We start from the raw sequence: 12475 nt of genomic DNA, 5'->3' as shown, positions 1-12475 counted from the left end.
CCGTCCCTGGGATTCTCCAGGCAAGAACACTGGAGTGGGTTGCCATTTCCTTCTCCAAAAACTACATGTGGTGTCATGATATATCTGATGCTTTTGAACTGTGGTGTTGGAGAAGACTCTTGAGAGTCCCTTGGACTGCAAGGAGATCCAACCAGTCCATCCTAAAGGAGGTCAGTCCTGGGTGTTCATTGGAAGGACTGATGTTGAAGCTGAAACTCCAATACTTTGGCCACCTGATGTGGAGAGCTGACTCATTTGAAAAGACCCTGATGCTGGGAAAGATTGAGGGCAGGAGGAGAAGGGGACGACAGAGGATGAGATGGTTGGATGGCATCACCGACTCAGTGGACATGGGTTTGGGTGGACTCCAGGAGTGGTGATGGCCGGGGAGGCCTGGTGTACTGCAGTTCATGGGGTCGCAAAGAGTCGGATACGACTGAGTGACTGAACACAACTGTACTGAACTGATATATCTGTCAGAATGGCCATTATCAAAAAATCTACAATAAACACTGAATAGGATGTGGAGAAAAGGGAACCCTCTTGCACTGTTGGTGGGAATGTAAATTGATACAGGCACCACGGAAAACAGTATGGAGATTCCTTTACAAAGCTAGGAGTAAATCTACCATATGACTGAGCAATCCAACTACGGGGCATACATCCTGAGAAAACCATTAACAAAAAAAGACACATGTACCCCAGTGTTCACTGCAGCACTATTTACAATAGCCAGAACATGGAAGCAACCTAGATATCCATTGAGAGATGAATGGATAAAGAAGTTGTGGTACATATATACAATGGAATACTGCTCAGCCGTGAAAAGGAACAAATCTGAGTCAGTTCTAGTGATGTGGACACACCTAGAGCTTGTCATATAAAGTAAGTCAGAAAGAGAAAAACAAGTATGTATATTAATACATATATACTGAATATAGAAAAATGGTACTGATGAATCAATTTACATAGGGCAGGAACAGAGACGCAGATGTAGACAGATTTGTGGACACAGTGGGGAAGGAGAGGGTGAGATGAACTGAGAAAGTAGCACTGAAATATAGACATTAGGAAAGGAAAGGAAAGTGAAGTCGCTCAGTCATGTCTGACTCTTTGCGACCCCATGGACTGTAGCCTACCAGGCTCCTCTGTCCATGGGATTTTCCAGGCAAGAGTACTGGAGTGGATTGCCATTTCCTTCTCCAGCGGATCTTCCCGACCCAGGGATTGAACCCAGGTCTCCCGCACTGTAGACAGACGCTTTACCATCTGAGCCACCAGGAAAGTCCATGTATAGACATTACTGCCTGTAAAAGAGACCGCTAGTGGGAAGCTGCTGTATAGCACAGGGAGCTCGGCTTAGTGCTCTGTGACGAACTAGAGGGGTGGGGGGGAGGTTCAAGAAGGAGGGGATATGTGTATACTTATGGACAGTGGAGTCTGGCAAGCTACAGTCCATGGCGTTGCAAAGAGTCAGATATGACTAAGCAACTAACACATGGCTGCTTTGCACTGTTGTATGGCAGAAACCAACACGACAATGTAAAGCAATTATCCTCCAATTAAAAATCAACTTGAAAAAAATAAAACAAAAATAATCACTAACACTTACTGGACACCTGCCAGGCACATGTTAAGTGCTTTACATTTACTCATTCATTTCATCTTTACCACAGCTCTGAGGTAGATACTATTAATACTAACCCCACTGCACAGGTGAAAAACTTCAGAAAAACGTTCAGAAAAGTAACTTGGCCAAAATCTCTCCAAGAGCATGTGACAATAATGGGATCTGGACTCAATCTGTCTGGATGCATAAGCCCTGAGCATCTCATTGCAGAGTCCCATGTTATTTAATATAATTTGTGTGTAGTATCGGGTATATATTGGGTTGGCCAGAAAGTTCATTAAGGATTTTACCTAACATCTTACGGAAAACTTTTTGGCCAATGCAAACACTTTATGAAACCTCTTACAATTTCAGAATAATGTTCAGAAAAATAGTTATTTAACCAAGCTCTATGGCAATATGTTTTAAATGCCTTGTTTTCTTATGTTTTTTCACCAAATCCTTTTATTAATGGTGCAAGAGTAATATAATCCTAGTTTAAAACAAAGGACCTAAAGACAGATCCCTTGTTGGAGCTGCCTGCCATGCCTTGGGGAAATGATTCAATGAAGAACACAGGGCACCAGAATGACCCCAGGAAGCATTCATCTTCCAGGAAAAAAGAGCAACTCGGATCATTCACAAGTGATCCCCAAAAATATTAGTGGGGTTTTATTAAGGGGTTAAACAGACTCCTTTCGGTAATATATAGAGATCTACCATAACTAGATTAAAAAAAGAAGTTTAACGTCAATGATAAAAAAATATCTGCTATGATTTCATGTTCATAAATTTAAAACATAACCTTTTCATGTTATCTTTTCTCACAGGCCTGGCTACAAACCAACCATGGTGACGACAGTTGCCCATATCAGCTATAGCTGTTTGAATTTTTATTATAATGGTGACAATGGCAGGAATACAACTAAAAGTATGAGGGGGTGGCAGCTGTCTCTTCTTCATGTTCTTTGAAATATCAGCTCTGATTACTGTCTCCAGTGAAAAACACAATTCTTAACTATGACCAAAGACTCTATTCTCTGTGTCATTGTTTGGCTTTATGTTCTATCTATAACTGAAAACATTTATATGTGGATTTCTGAGCAACCTTGTTACAAAAGTCTGACTCAAAAATCTCACTGTAATATTTTGACTCTAAAAAACTGTAGAAATGACCAATTCTTCTGAGACCTCCAGTTCATTAAGAAAGGAAATCTGAGTTTAACAACTTACAGAAACAAATGAGAAAGAAAATAAAAGGTAAATGTTCCTTTAGTCAAAAGAATGGAGACAAAGAGAACATAAAATCATCAAGTGTAAACAGAGGGGGGAAAATGCTTTATCCCTCCAAATTCTGGAACCAAGCCTTAGGAGACGTGCCTTTAAGCACAGAAAACACACTCCAGGCAGACTTCCTCATAAAACAGGTAGCACGCTGATGGGAACTGTTATGGCAAGAAGTGTCACTGTTTCAGTGAAAAGGTACGTAAGTTCTAGAAGTGCTTGACAATTGATGGAAACACAATTCACGAAAATTGGGATGTTTTGGAATATATCACAATTTTTCATGTTGACATCAGGGTACCAACAAAACAAACAGCTAATCTGGGCTTGAAAAAGCTGGATGGACTTACTCAAAACTGTTTTGTTTCTCTATGTTCCCGTAAAACCCAATTTCAGTTTTCAATGATCAATCCACAGTAAGCATATATCTATCATACAGATGCGCTTCCATTTTTCAATCATGCTACATCTGTGTAGCCTTTCTGTACCCAAAGGGCAAGGTTCTGAAACCACAACATTATATATCGATGCTTGAAACCTGTTCTTATGAGTATCTGTCTGCAAGGGAAAAAGACTGAAAAATTATAACTGAAAAGCCTTAAGGATGATCTGCAAATCTCACTGGTGAAGTCCTTTTAAATTACCAGGTAAAAGAACCTTGATCTAACTGAAATTTGGAAGCCAAGAATTATTTTTTACCATTATTCTTATTTAGTCATATTTTCAACAAAGACTTTTAAACTTCTCTATACAGAGCTTTAGCTGTTTTTCTCAAAAACTGAAAGTTATAGGTATTTCAAACTGCCATATGCTGTACAATTTCAGTATGTAATTGGAAAGAGAAAGTGTTTTTTCATATATGTGAAAAACATACCATATACAGCATATGTGCATTTAGGAAAAAAGAGGAAACAAGCAGACAATCAGAGCAGCACAAGAAGTCCTTCCTTATCAATCCCAATGTCCTTCCCAACCTCTGCTGACGCATGCCTGCTGAGTGCCAGTTTTCAAATGCCGCCTCCATGCTTATCATTCAGTCAGTTCTTTTCTAAGTATGTGGCCCAACCTTAAACAGTGGATGTAGTTGAAGCCTTTTCCTTAATAGTGAGAATAAATTAGGGCGGATGATCTATTTCCCTGCTCAGAGAACAGACAGCAGTAGGGCTGGGAGAAGGCTGAGAATTACAATGTGTTTATACACAGACACCTTGAATTGATATTACACCATTTTATCAAATCTATCTGATTCCAGGCACTATTTATGAAGCACTGAGTATGTGCTAATATTATAATCACATCAGCTCTTGGGGTGGAGGTAACTCTTGAGTCGGGGGCTGCTGCCAGAGTAGGTGAGAGAGAAAGCCTGGGCCCAAGGAGGGCAGGAGGCCCACATCTGTAGGCACGATGAAGGGAGCAGGAGAAAGCCCAGAATTCACACTGTGGTAAATCCTATTCGGCAGTTTTATGAAGGCAAAGCAGCACCAGGGCGACAAAGGCCTGTAACAGTCATCTACTCTAGACAGATACTCTTCAGGTCTGCATTTTACAGTCTGTCCTCCTTTGCAGGCAGTAACAATGAATTCACAAAAGCTGACAGGAGTTACTCACAGGCAAGTTCAATGTCTGCATGTTAAAACCTATTTTAAAAAAGAAAGAAGAGCAGAGAATACACTTAATCTGCTGGCCAGTATTTGCATTATCCGACATGGCTGCTTTCTCATTCAAGTGCCTTTAATCCTCTAATGCCATGCACCTTTTAGAGAGAAAGACACATCCTTCACGGGAAGAAAAAAAAATATTTCAAAAAGCTAACCAATAAGTAATGAGTTTATTTGTAGTTTAACAGTGTAAACAACACAAAATTTGGTTTTATAGTTCTCAACTTATTGGGTTTTTTCCCACAGGTCCTAATTCTTTACGTAGAATATCCTCAAATCTATATTTAGTTCTGAAAGTGGTTCACTGTTTGTCTTGATTCACTGACAGCACAACAGTCAGTCACATTTACTGCGATGTAAAGTATCTGAAGACTTCAAATAAAGGGTGCTTTAATGACTCAGGATATAATGATTAATTCTTTTTTCCTCTAATAACACAAAGTAATACAGAAGAATGAAAGGGAATCCCCAAGATAATGAAAAGAAAATTTTCTTATACTAGATGAAATGCAGTTACATCAAGATTGGTTTCGGCAGGTCTCAGGACCTGTCATGATCCACCAGGGCCTAGGCTGACACTCACCTGGTACACTACGTGAGTATTCTTTCTGTTTATAGATTCAACCATAAAGTTTTAGTAACTGTCAGAACTGTGTTTAAATATACATAAAACACTGAGTATTTTCTGCTAATACATTCTGTAATTCACATCCAAATTGTGTTACATCTGTTAGGATGCATTCACCTGCAAGTAACGGGAAACTCTTGACTCAGATGGTAAGAAATTTTTAAATGTCACTACCCCTATAATCTAAGGTAGAGTTGCTCTAGGTTGGTTAATTCTGTGGCTTAAAGATCATCAAGGGCCGGATGGGAAGCAGGTTCAAGAGGGAGGAGATATATGTATACTTAAGGCTGACTCATGCTGTTGTATAGCGGAAACCAACACAACATTGTAAAGCAATTACCCTCAAATTAAAAATAAATTTAAAAAAGAAGAAGATCATCAACAGTCATGTTCCAGTCTCCCATACTCAGCACATCAGGCGTGAAGTCCCCTAGTGTCCCTATGGTTAAGATGCTGCGAAGTCCAGGGTCACATGTATATTCAACAATTTCCAGCTAAAAATAATGATGTCTTCTTCCCAACAAATTACGCATCATCAAAAAAACTTTTCTCTGGGATCCCAAGCAGACTTGCCCTCACTTATCAGAACTGGGTCACATGCCACTTCCTAAACTAATCACTGGCAAGAAGAATGGAACCAATCACCTGAAGGGCTAAAGTGGACCCCACATGCTCTGAAGTTCACTGTCTCACAGGGAAAGAAGGGCTCTGCCAACCAGGAATCAGGGTGGGAAGAAAATGGACTCAGAACAGGCAAACCCCTGTGGCCTCTAGAGTTTTATATTTAACTTTTAATAGAAATGTGGTATCTACTGTTTGGTCTCTTTAAAATTAGAAAAGTGGGACTTCCCCGGTGGTCCAGTGAAGTAACCTACTTCACCAGGTTAGGTTCACACTGTAACCTAGGTAGGTTCACATTGTAACCTGCCAGTACAGGGGACATGGGTTCAATCCCTGGTCCAGGAAGATGTCACATGCTGTGGGGCAACTAATCCCGTGTGCCACAACTACTAAAGCCCGTGCACTCTAGAGCCCGAGATCTGCAACAAGAGAAGCCACCACAGTGAAAAGCCCTTGCACAGCAACGAGACAGTAGCCCTGGCTTACCGCAACTACAGAAAGCCCACTCACAGCAATGAAGACCCATTGCAGCCAAAAATAAAATAATTGAAAAATGTTTTTTAATTAGAAAAATGATTGAAAAGGTCTAAATAGTTCTGAGCAAAGAAAAAGTCCTGAAAAGTAAATCATCGATAAAGGGTGGCATGCTAATTTTTTTTAACACCTATTCTATATAGATAAATGTATGCCATACTTAGGGCTTCCCTGGTGGCTCAGCTGGTAAAGAATATGCCTGCAATGCGGGAGACCTGGGTTCGAGTCCTGGGGTGGGAAGATCCCCTGGAGAAGGGAACAGTGATCCACTCCAGTATTCTGGCCTGGAGAATTTCATGGACTGTACAGTCCATGGGGTCACAAAGAGTCGGACATGACTGAGTGACTTTTACTCACTCATGCCATACTTATAAACTAAATTCTTGCTAAAAATGCATAGCTGGAGCACAACTGTGAACTCTCTTTCTCTAAAGTGTATTAGGTTAAGACTGACTTAAGTAAAAGCTCTGGCTTTTATGGGAGCTGTTAGCAGTGAAAATATATTTGGCAGCTACGGTTCCCTGGTATGAACCACGTGATAATCAAATGTAGTTTCCTTTACTCATAGCCAGAACCAAAACAAAATATTTCCCTGAATACCGTAGTCAATATAAGATCAAATAGAGCCACAGTTCATGAACTGACAAAATGCTGTTCTTTCTGTTAGCAACAGTTATTGCTTTAGGTATTTTATACAAAACATAAATAACACTATACTGTGTTTTTTTCATAGCCCCCAAAATAATAAAGTCCATTTTCTATCTTTACCATTGTATTTATATACATAAATTACACATAAATATGTATATGCAATATAAAATAATGCAGCTCAGTGGTAAAGAATCTGCCTGCCAATGCAGGAGACACAGGAGACGCAGGTTCGATTCCTGGGTCAGGAAGATCCCCTAGAGTAGGAAATGGCAACCCACTCCAGTATTCTTGCCCGGGGAAATTCCATGGACAGAGGAGCCTGGCAGGCTGTAGTCCTTGGGGTCGCAAACAGCTGGACATGACTGAGTGACTGAGCACGCATACAAAGGCATCTGATGGATAAACACATGTAAGTATATGCATGTGTGTATATACATGCATTTTATTTATATATGGTATTTTTATTTTTGAAATGTACCAGTGTTAATACCATGCCAATTTAAGGAAAGCATTAGGAATAAAGCAAATTTATAATAATCTGAGGGGGTGTTCTGATGTCAGGAATAAGTACTGTTACAATAAGTATTCTAATATAACTATTACTGCTGTTAATCTTAATAACTAACATTTTATAACTTTATGTCAGGCATTGTGCTAAGTACTTTTAAAACATTAATATACTAGCTTGGTTAAAAAAAAAATGTGTTCAGAGGCAATTAGGTGATGTGATGGGCCAGTTATCCATAATGTTTGGCAATCAGAAGGCTTTTCTAACATTAATTTCCTATATCTTAATGGTTCCCTTTGACTGCAGACTCTGCCTTCTAATCATTTCATTCATTTTTCTTTTTATTTGGAATTCAATATTTACTTTCATGTTTCTTAAAATACACTTAAAGGCTATACATATATCATCAGTCAGTTCAGTTCAGTTCAGTTCAGTCGCTCAGTTGTGTCCGACTCTTTGCGACCCCATGAATCGCTGCATGCCAGGCCTCCCTGTCCATCACCATCTCCCGGAGTTCACTCAAACTCACATCCAATATCACAAATTATCACTATATCATTCTAGCAGTGATGTTTAATTTGTCAGTTAAATTTACCACATAGCAGTGGCCACAGGACTGGAAAAGGTCAGTTTTTATTCCAATCCCAAAGAAAGGCAATGCCAAAGAATGCTCAAACTACCGCACAATTGCACTCATCTCACACGCTAGTAAAGTAATGCTAAAAATTCTCCAAACCAGGGTTCAGCAATACGTGAACCGTGAACTTCCAGATGTTCAAGCTGGTTTTAGAAAAGGCAGAGGAACCAGAGATCAAATTGCCAACATCCGCTGGATCATGGAAAAAGCAAGAAAGTTCCAGAAAAACATCTATTTCTGCTTTATTGACTATGCCAAAGCCTTTGACTGTGTGGATCACAATAAACTGTGGAAAATTCTGAAAGAGATGGGAATACCAGACCACCTGACCTGCCTCTTGAGAAATCTGTATGCAGGTCAGAAAGCAACAGTTAGAACTGGACATGGAACAACAGACTGGTTCCAAATAGGAAAAGGAGTATGTCAAGACTGTATATTGTCACCCTGCTTATTTAACTTCTATGCAGAGTACATCATGAGAAACGCTGTGCTGGAAGAAACACAAGCTGGAATCAAGATTGCCAGGAGAAATATCAATAACCTCAGATATGCAAATGACACCACCCTTATGGCAGAAAGCGAAGAGGAACTAAAAAGCCTCTTGATGAAGGTGAAAGAGGAGAGTGAAGAAGTTGGCTTAAAGCTCAACATTCAGAAAACGAAGATCATGGCATCTAGTCCCATCACTTCATGGGAAATAAATGGGCAAACAGTGGAAATAGTGTCAGACTTTATTTTTTTGGGCTCCAAAATCACTGCAGTCATGAAATTAAAAGACGCTTACTCCTTGGAAGGAAAGTTATGACCAACCTAGATAGCATATTGAAAAGCAGAGACATTACTTTGCCAACAAAGGTCCATCTAGTCAAGGCTATGGTTTTACCAGTAGTCATGTATGGATGTAAGAGTTGGACTGTGAAGAAAGCTGAGCGCCGAAGAATTGATGCTTTTGAACTGTGGTGTTGGAGAAGACTCTTGAGAGTCCCTTGGACTGCAAGGAGATCCAACCAGTCCATTCTGAAGGAGATCGGTCCTGGGATTTCTTTGGAAGGAATGATGCTGAAGCTGAAACTCCAGTACTCTGGCCACCTCATGTGAAGAGTTGACTCATTGGAAAAGACTCTGATGCTGGGAGGGACTGGGGGCAGGAGGAAAGGGGGACGACTGAGGATGAGATGGCTGGATGGCATCACTGACTTGATGGACATGAGTCTGAGTGAATCCAGGAGTTTGTGATGGACAGGGAGGCCTAGCGTGCTGCGATTCATGGGGTTGCAAAGAGTCGGGAACGACTGAGCGACTGAACTGAACTAACCCTTTCATATGTAAGATTCCCAAGGCATCTAATATAAATCATAAGGTTTGAAACCAGGCCAACAGATGGTTGGATTTTCAAAACACCCTTCACAGCTGCCACTTTGTGTTAGCATCAGATTAATAACTGATATACCCATTAAAATACAGTGAGCCATCACTAAGATTAATTTGCTCAGTTACTTATCTTGCAACTTCCTCTAATTCAAGCAGATGTAAAAAAGCAAGCTGGGAGTTCCAACTATTAGTTCTCTTTCATTTTTATTTGAGCATAACAATTAAATTTTAAATAATTTCTTCTTAGTAGACAGGTTTCATCAGGGAAACTTTCTTACAGGTTTCATCAAGAAAACCTGTAAGAAGACTGTTAGATTATAAAAAGGAACAAGACTGGCACTTGAAATATAATATTCTACCATGTCAAAGGTTCTGCTTTTCAAGAACATTATGATTTCTAGGTAGGATGACATAAGTCTGTTAAACCAGGATAACTTGGTTTTCTTGGTTTTCTTCTAACTCAGCAAAGTACACTTCCAAGGGTACCATTTGGATGATAAATTACATGGTCACACAATTTATGTGCCATAGAGTAAATAATTAAACATCTTGCACTCAGCTCTCATTAAATTACATGATAATTTTGAACAGGGAAAATTTCTAGATGCTCAAAGTTTTCAGGTGAAAAAACAATGTACAATTCCCTTAGGTGATAAACTGTATTTTTACTTTTCCTTCTTCTAACATGCTTGAAACAGATTCATCTTAAACAGTTTAAGTAGAGATGAAATTTTCTTAATCATTTCCCTGTCAGTCTGTGCAAAAGAAAACAAGACCAAAATTTTTGGCCCCGCCCACCACAAAAGAGGCATTCCTATATTCCTACAGAATATAAGTGTCACATAATATGATTTTAACATATCATTTCACATAGATATGCTATTGTCAGTCTTGGGTATTTTTCTACTTGTCACATTTTTAACCACAGGATGCTAAAATGGAAATTTTAAAGGGATGAACAAAAAAATTAAGGAGAGAGGAATCAAACCATTTATATTTTATAGAGAGATAACTGAGTAGCCATCAAAATTAATCTGTTCAAAGAAATGGTTGGAAATATTGATCAAAATTAAGCTTAGAGAGTTGTCTGAGGAATAAATTTTTTCATAGTTTTCTTGGATATATGTACTGAAGCAAAAGTTCTTAAATGTTTTGGCCTCAAGACTCTGCTACACTGTTAATACTTATCTACAATCTCTCCCACCAAGAGCTTTTGTTTATTTGGTATATTTACTACATTAGAAATGAAAAGATTTTTAAATGTATTTCATTCTTTTCAAATTATCAATGATAAATTCACTATATATATAATGTCATCACAAATGTTTGTGAAAATAACTATATTGTTAATTAAAAATTTTATAGTGAGATGAATGGCATTATTTTACATTCTTGTGACTTTCTTTAATGTCTAACTTAATCAAAGATTTATCCTCATATCTGTTTCTGCATTCAATGTGTTGCAATATGTTGTTTCATTTGAAGTATAAGAAAAATCCAGCCTCACAGAAAAGTATATTTGAAAAATGCAGGAGAATAATAGCCTTTTCAGATAACTGTGGACATTCTTTGATATTACACTGAAACTCAACAAGTTGTAGTTTCTTAAAGCTTAATTGCAATGTTGAATCTTAAAATGGATCAATAAACTTTCATACTATTTACAGTCAAATCTTTTGGTCTATCTTGAATATTAATGGATCTTTTATCCACACATGTCTTTGTAACAACACACATCAGTCATTTTAAAAATACAAATTCACTGAGTTACAAAGATTCTCCATATTTTGACATATTTCATTATATAATATCAAAAAATTCATTAATATCACATCTTCTTACTAGGAAAGTCTTTATGGATTACAAAGAGGAGCAAATAAATGTCTGAGGGAAAGGAAATTTTCAGTATCTTGATAATGATAATGGTTTCATAGGTACATACATATGTTAAAAATTCATCAACTTATACACTTTAAACAGGTACAAATCTTGAGTGTAAGTTATACCTCAAAAAAGTAAAAACAAAGTTTGATAGATAAAAACAACCTGGGAAAACCGAGTTCCTTATTCTACTCTGTTCTCTTTCTGTATAAAATTTTCCATTAAAAAAAGTGGGGAAGTTTAGGAATCTGTCTACTCACAGTAATAGATCAGTTTTCTTAAATTCTTACTATTGTCTGAAACCTTGAGTTTTATTATTAGCAGTAAACGATGTCAGTTTTCTTTGATGTGACAGGTTTATTTCAAGAAAATGGCTGCCAAATACCCAAATGTGGAAACAAAAAATGTCTAAAGGTCATTTTTCGAGAAAAAATGGTGTTCCATGACAGGAAGTGGCTACTTTAATATCATCACTAATATTACCTCTGCTCTGTCCTGCCTCCTAATGTACTGCTTCTCTCCCCTGTAAACTGTACCTATTGTTCCTGGACAGTGTCCTTTCTCTACTATCCATCTCATCCTATTTATCCAAACCCTGAAACTCCCCACGCCCAGCTCTCCTATAAGCTAAAGTTATATGCTTCTTCCACTGTGTCCTATCAAAACCCATCATTGTTATGGATGAAGCTCTATTCATCTACTCCTCCTCCCTCTCCATTTTTCAGATGTAGTCTTAGCTCCCCAGTGACACTGTATACTCTTAAGGACTATGTCTTACACTTCTCTGTATCTTGTGATACCCAAGAGGAGTATACACATCATACACACTCAATAACATTTATTAAATTAATGATGAGTAATTATTATTAAACAGCTAGGGTTCCCAGAAAATCACATTTGTACCTCTGCTTGCTGAAGTTATAAAGAAGTACACGGGCCTGGAAAAAAAAAAAAAACCTTCTAGACCTTTCCAAATTCTCCACTGCCTCCTATGAGAAATATCTGACAGCTGAAAGTAAACTAGTCTTTGCAAGCACTAAATTGCTCATCAATCTTCCAAAGGGTGTCATTTAGTCAATTATTTTCCCAAAGG

The 12475-nt window shown here is 38.3% G+C and overlaps 1 protein-coding gene across 2 annotated transcripts in view; it reads right to left on the bottom strand.

The window, feature by feature from the left end:
* Window positions 1–12475, bottom strand: part of AKAP7 (A-kinase anchoring protein 7) — a 123074-nt gene that overhangs the window by 37712 nt on the left and 72887 nt on the right. The gene's annotated exons all lie outside the window — the stretch shown is intronic.

This window comes from Bos mutus, chromosome 9 (assembly GCF_027580195.1).
Source record: "Bos mutus isolate GX-2022 chromosome 9, NWIPB_WYAK_1.1, whole genome shotgun sequence".
In the NCBI taxonomy this organism is placed as follows: domain Eukaryota; kingdom Metazoa; phylum Chordata; class Mammalia; order Artiodactyla; family Bovidae; genus Bos; species Bos mutus.
This window is presented reverse-complemented; position numbering and strand designations above follow the sequence as displayed.